At 35.9% G+C, this 7,444-nt stretch overlaps 1 non-coding gene across 1 annotated transcript; it reads left to right on the top strand.

The window, feature by feature from the left end:
• Positions 1-1,251: 1,251 nt before the first annotated feature.
• LOC128284747 (small nucleolar RNA R71) lies at positions 1,252-1,358 on the top strand. Its single transcript, XR_008275169.1, has one exon. It is a non-coding gene; the product is annotated as a small nucleolar RNA R71 (small nucleolar RNA).
• The last annotated feature ends 6,086 nt before the right edge of the window (positions 1,359-7,444 follow it).

Raw genomic sequence — 7,444 nt, 5'->3', positions numbered from 1 at the left:
CTAGTTTGTTTAGGTTTCCCAAGACCTAACTGTTTAAACATTTTATAAGGCATAACATTAATGCTTGCCCCTAAGTCAGCCAATGCATTATGAACATCTAAACTACCAATTAAACAAGGAATCCTAAAACTCCCTGGATCTTTCAATTTGTTAGGTAGCTTATTTTATAGAATGGCTGAGCAAACTGCATTCAACTCCACATGCGACGCCTTATCCAACTTTCATTTATTTGTTAAAAGCTCCTTTAAGAATTTGACTGCGTTTGGCATCTGCGAAAGAGCTTCAATAAATGGTAAGTTAATATGTAATTTTTTTAATAATTTAAGGAATTTACCGAATTGTTCTTCTGTGCGGTCTTTCCTTATTGCGTTTGGGTATGGCACACGAGGTTTGTATTTTTTACTTACCGATTTTTGGTCATTGTGGTCCATCTCACCCTTACCTTTAATTACCACAGTTTCTTGCTTCAGTTCTGGTTTAGGTGCAACTAACCCTTCCGCATCGTGAATGGTAATTGCATTGATTTGCTCCCTTGGGTTAGATTCAATATTACTTGGCAAACTACTTTGTGGTCATTCAGAAATCAGTTTGGCAAGTTGGCCTATCTGAGTTTCGAGCCCTTGGATTGATGCTTGTTGATTCTTAAGGGTTGTCTCGGTATTCTAGAAATGAGTTTCTAACACCGAGATGAATTTTGTTAACATCTCCTCAAGGTTCGGCTTCTTTTCTTGCTGGTAAGATGGTTGTTGAAAACTTAGAGGATGTTGTGGCCTTTGATTTCCTTGACAGCCCCACGAGAAATTAGGATGGTTCCTCCAACCTGCAGTATAAGTATTACTATACGGGTTATTTTGGGGTCTAGAGTTATTGTTACCCATATATTGGACTTGTTTTTCCTTGACACTAGGGTTGAAAGGTTGATATTCTGTGCATGCTCCTCCTCCATTCGAATCACACCTCATCACTGGATGTACCTGAGTAGAACCACACAAACCGTCAATCTTTTTATTTAAGAGTTCTACTTGGTTAGATAGCATAGTAACCACATCGAAGTTGAAAACACTGGCTGCTTTTGTTGGCTTTGTCCTCATAACTTGCCACTGAGAGTTATTCAGTGACATCTCCTTAATAAATTCGTAAGCTGCCTCAGGTGTCTTATTATTCAAAGTTCCATCGGCAGCTGTGTCAATGAGTTGCCTCGTTGAGGGGTTCACACTGTTGTAAAATGTCTGAACCTATAGCCAGAGTGGTAACCCATGGTGAGGGCACCTTCTCAACAGATCCTTGTATCTCTCCCATGCATCGTAGAGTGTTTCTAGATCCATCTGCACAAAGGAAGAAATGTCATTCCTCAACTTAGCCGTTTTAGCTGGCGAAAAATATTTAAGTAAAAACTTTTCGGTCATTTGTTTCCAAGTAGTGATTGACCCTCATGGTAACGAGTTCAACCATTGTTTAGCTTTATTCCTCAACAAAAAAGGGAATAACCAAAGGAAAATGGCGTCATCAGAAACACCATTGATTTTAAAAGTGTCGCAAAACTCTAAGAAATTTGCCAAGTGATTGTTTGGATCCTCATCCTGCAAACCATCAAACTGAACAAACTGTTGTATCATTTGAATTGTGTTAGGTTTTAGTTCAAAATTATTGGTGCAATAGCGGGTCTAACTATGCTTGACTAGTTCCTGTTAAATTGTGTATAGCATAATCATACAGAGTGCGTGGAACAGGATTCTGATTTACTGGATCAGCAGCAATCGCAGGAGGTAGCAGATTTTCTTGGTTTTCAGCCATCTCCTCAGTTGTGGTTGAAGTATTGTCCTCTTTCTCTTCCTCTGCGTATCTTAGGCCTCCCTTTATTTCTCATCTATTTCTGTGAACTGTGCAGTCGATCTCACCGTCAAAAAGTAGTGGTCCTGACGGGTTTCTTCTGGTCATAAACTAGAAAAACCTATCAGAAGAAAATAAATGAAGAATTAGAAAAGAATATAAAAATTTAAATTGCAATAAAAGTAAAATGGCTAAAGTAATAAAAATCGAGTGTTCCTAATATCCTAGTTCCCAGGCAACGGTGCCAAAAACTTGATGCGTGATATTTGTAATAGGTTTTAAAGATTTATAAATGAATCGTTCTTGAGACGAACTTATTATCACGATTAAGGCAAGTATACCTATTGAACAGTAGTATAGTTCAGTAAGACTGGATTGTCAAACCCAAAGGAACTACGAGTACTAGTATTTACTTCTTTTTTATTATCTAGACTAAAAATTAAGAGGTTTGGTTATCTAAACTAATTACTAACTAAGAATGCACAGAAAGAAAACTTTGGAAAATACTTTTGGGAAAATTTGATTGATTGAGATAATACCTAAGGAAAAATCCACCAAGACTTCACTTGTTATTTGACTCTGAATTAGATGATTTATTCATTTGACTTGATCCGTAGAAATCCCTAAGTTATATTCTTATCTCTCGAGACTAATAACGCCTAACCCTAGGTTGAATAATTGAAATCTCATTCTAATTAACACCCTAGAATTGCATTAACTCTATCTATGGATTCCCTTATTAGGTTTCACCCTAATCTGGCAAAATCTTGTCACCTTATCTCTAGGCATGCAATCAACTCCGCTTAATTATGACAATTTTACTCATAGACAGGGTCTATTCCTCCTCTGAATAAGAGTGCTAACTTGAATCAATATCCTGGAATATTAAAACAAGAATTAAGAACACATAATTCAGAACAAGTCAAATATTTATCATACAATTCAAATAATAATAACAAGATCTGTCTTAGGTTTCATTCCCCTTAGATATTTAGGGGGTTTAGTTCATATTTATGAAAGAAAACATCTCAAAAGCATAAAGATAACAAAATATAAGAAAACCCAAAACTTCTGAAGGAACTTGAAGGGAGATCTTCAGTCTTGATGATGAATCCGGCTCTTGAGATTGATCAATCAGCTTTCTTTGAGTAATTCCTTGCTTTCTATTCTGCGTCCCCCTTCTAAGTGCCTCCTCAGGTGTTTAAATAGGCTTTAGAATGCCTAAGAGCCCTCAAAATTGCCTTTTCCGAATTGGACTAAACTTGGGCTCGGCAGGGACACGCCGATGTGACACGCCCGTGTACGATTACTTAAGGCCATGGTCAAGGCTGTTAAATGGGCACGGGCGTGTAGTCTACCCTTGTAAGTCGTGCTTCGATCCTGCCAAATGGACACGGCTGTGTGACATGCCCGTGTGAGGAAGTTCAGGCCGTGTTGATTTCCCACATGGGTCCATTTTCTCCGTTTTCGACCCGTTTCTTGCTCTTTTTACTCTTCTATGCTCACCTAAGTATAAAACATGAAATTAAAGGATTAGGAGCATCGAATTCACCAATTCTAAGGAGAAACCATCCATAAATGCACTAAGCATGGGATAAAAATATGTATAAATTATGGTTTATCAATCTACTCCTCAAAATCCTCCTCAAATCACTCTAACTTCTCACCTATCAGACTTTTAATGCAACACAAACACTATCCGTCCAAAGTATCAAAAATTGACCCCTTTATTGTTCAAACCAAGACTCGAACTTTAGACCTCAGACATTAGTAACACGCCACTTACCCCTTTTAGCAGTAGGCTCCTTGTGTCATGTTTTACCCACAATAATTTAAAAACCTACTATCCGGAACCAAGGGTTTTATTCACTTAAAATAAAATTTTTTTGTTAAAGCCTAAGTTTGAACCCAGTACTTCCAACACTTCTCAGGACACATAACCACTCAAGTAGTCAATTATTTGTGTCATTTTCTTGCACAAATAAACATTTATGTATAGCCTCCTAACGGTTCCCATGCTTAAGACCTAATACTTCTAGGCCCAAAATTTGGGGCGTTACACGTGTGCTAGGCTAGGTCCTCTACACGATTGAGACACGCAGCCATGTCTCCTCCTGTGTGGTTACTATTGGGCATTATGTTTTGCCAAATTTAGGTGTAGGGGACACACAGCTTTACTACACGCCCATGGGATAAACCGTGTGTGACACACGCCTGTGTGTCTACCTGTGTGGACAAAAAAGGCTATTTACCAAGCCTTTTTGTCACCTTTACTTACACCCACCTACAAAAACATCAAACAATACCAATACCAATACCAATACCACATAAACACATGACCATATCAGCCAATACCTAGGCATTCATACATCATTTCCAAGCTATTTCCTATCACATACAAGATCTCCTACTTATCAACACTGACCATGCAACAAACACATCCACAAAAATTCTCATCAAATGCATTTAATAATAATTAATATTAGCCAACATAAATAGCCTATACAAAATGAATATCACATCCATATGAGCCAATACTTATGGCTAAACCAACATGACACTAAACAAAAAGACCAAGTCCCTATACATGCCACGCTCAAAACATTTAAACTAACTATACCAAAAACTTTAGGTGATAGTGTGATTAATGCCTCTGACGTCCCTTGATTCCCGAGCTAGCTTGGCGGCACTAAAAAGAAAATGAAAAAGAGAGGAAGTAAGCATAAAGGTTAATAAGTCACAAGTAAATAATTAACATCGCTTTACAAAGTAACATCATACCCATAACATACCATACACTTGCACAAGATTCTTGAATGACTATAGACGTTACTTATTTTCATCCTTACTATTCATATACATAACCCGAGCTCATTCTTATGAGTTTCGTCTAGGTACCTATACCACTTGCAACATAATCATAACTTTTCTCAATCACGATATAATCTTTAAATTACCCATTGAACTAGTTGGAATAATAAATGGATATCTGATCAGCCTCATAAAAAAGGGTAAGATGACGATGCCATGTCCCAGACATGGTCTTACACTGGCTCTCATATATCGGTGCCGATGCCATGTTCCAAACATGGTCTTACACTAGCTCACATAATGAGGCTGATGCCATGTCCCAGACATGGTCTTACACTAGCTCTCATATAAATGTCGATGCCATGTTCAAAATATGGTCTTACACTGGCTCACATAACCCTAGTATCACGGCATGGATATCCGATCTATTCCTACGATTCAACCGGAAGTTTTACCACATCTAATCTTTTCATGCATATTCATAAAAAAATTGAACATTTCATGCAATTTCAATTATTTAATGCATAATTACAATAGAATTGTGATATTTATGTGCAACTTACCTCGGTATAAAAAAGTGGATTGAATTAGTCTAGTAACTTGGTCTTCTCCCGGTCTAGGTCTGGATTTCGTATTTCTTGATCTATAATGATAAAATTCACAAATTTAATCATCACACTAATCAAGACATTTCATAGTTCATATTTTGGCAAAATGATCGTTTTACCTTAGACTTTCACAAAATGACGATTTTGCCCCAGGCTCATAAATCTATTTTCATCAAATTTCCTCATTAACCAAGCCTAGACGAATCTATTCTAAGCTTATTGCAACTCACAAATTCAATTATTTCACACCTTTACTACTTATTTTGTAACTTTTACAAAATAGTCCCTTTTATGTGTTTTTTGAAAATCCCTCTCACCAAAGTTGTTTATTTAACAACCATGATTCATTTTCTTCTATAAAAAATCAGCAACCAAAATGAGTACTCTCATGGAAAAACCCTAGACTCTCAACCCTTTTGCAAAATAGTCCCCTCATTAGTTAGCTTAAGCTACAACATCCCTAAAAGTACAAAAAAATCATCAAGAAAGACCGTAAAAATCACTTACTTGCATCATCAAGGAAGACCATCAAAATCACTTACTTGCAAGAGTCTAAATTTGCTAAAAATTTCAACCTCCCATGGCCTTCTTTCTTGGAGAAAATTGGTGGAGAAGAAAGAGAGAATGAAAAAGATGAAAGCTTCTCCTTATTTTATTATATTTCTAGTCAAATTAGTCACCAAATTCCACCTAACTTTGACCTTACAATTTCTTTGTCTTCATGTTTAGCCACTAACAAATTTGTGGTCTATTTACTCAATAAAGACCTCTAATTTAATGTTTCATAGCTATTTGACACCTTTAGCTAGTAGAACAAAATTTTCTCACTTTATGTGATTTAGTCCTTTTTCAAAATTAAGCATGCAATCACTGAAATTAATTCACCAAAAATTTCAAAAAGTCATATAATCATGCTATAACACATAAAATAATATTAAAATAATTTCTCCGATCTCAGATTTGTGGTTCTGAAATCACTGTTCTGACTACGCCCAAAATCGGGTTGTTACAAAAACAATTTCCCGAACCCACTCGAAAACAACCCTTACATTTACCAAACCGTGCAAAGGCATAGAAGAACTGAAGACTGAAATTGGATGACAAAATTACAATGAAATTTCAAAAGCAAGGAAACCAAAAAGAATTTTGCCTGAACACAAAAAATGAACGTAAAAAATTTTGGGAGTTTTCCAGAGAGAGATAATATCAAAAATAAAAATAATATAAAACTAACCAAATCCCCCACATTTCTCCCCACTCTCACACTAACAAACCACTTCCTCAAAATCCAAACTCCACTAAAACTCTATCAGTCAATAGAGCAAAAATATTATCCATGCTCATGCAGGGATTTGAACACAGAATGCCTAACACACCAACTCCCTTACCACTCGAACCAACAGGCTGATTCTAGCATGAATTTACAAGCAATTTAATATAAGCCCACTGAACAAGAATAGGGCTTGGGCCTAAAAATAAAAAAATCTGGTAAAGATGAGACTTGAACCCGAAACCTCCCACACACACCTTGAACACTTAACCACTGAAGCAGATAGATATTTGTGTCAGATTTTTACAAAAATAGAAATAAATTATTTAGGGCATTACATCTACTCTAAGTAAAAGTATAGAGAGCAACGACATGCCTTAGGGATACGTTAGGGTTATCGCCCCTTGCTTGTATTATGACCCTATTGGGCTATTCATGTACTAGATCCAATTATAGGGAAAATTTGAAAAAGAAAATGTTGATTTTAAAAAATATTTAGGGTTTTGTGCCAATTTTTAGGATATTTAGGGAAATAGACCAATTTTGGGAGAAGAGCAAAAAAAGTGCCCTGTAAGATGCATTTGTCTAACTTTTCAGCACATCAACTCCTTTGGTCAGATGGTTAAATGTCAGTGGTTTTGTCTTTGAGTCCTGGGTTTAGTTCCTCTCCTACTCACATTTGTATTTTCATTTCATCTTGTTTCAAGCTTTACTTTTACTTTTAATTATTATTTTTAACACATTAGCTCCTATGGTTAGATGGTTAATTAATAGTGATTTTATCATTGAGTCTAGGCTTGATTTCTCTTCTAAGCACATTTGTAATTTTTTTTATTTCATGTTGTTTCAAGCTTTTTTATTTGTAATTAATAAATATATTGTTTTCAAGATTTTTATTTTTAATTCATATTTTAATTAATAAATC

The sequence above is a fragment of the Gossypium arboreum genome, chromosome 11 (genome assembly GCF_025698485.1).
Source record: "Gossypium arboreum isolate Shixiya-1 chromosome 11, ASM2569848v2, whole genome shotgun sequence".
NCBI classification, from domain to species: Eukaryota; Viridiplantae; Streptophyta; class Magnoliopsida; order Malvales; family Malvaceae; genus Gossypium; species Gossypium arboreum.
This window is presented reverse-complemented; position numbering and strand designations above follow the sequence as displayed.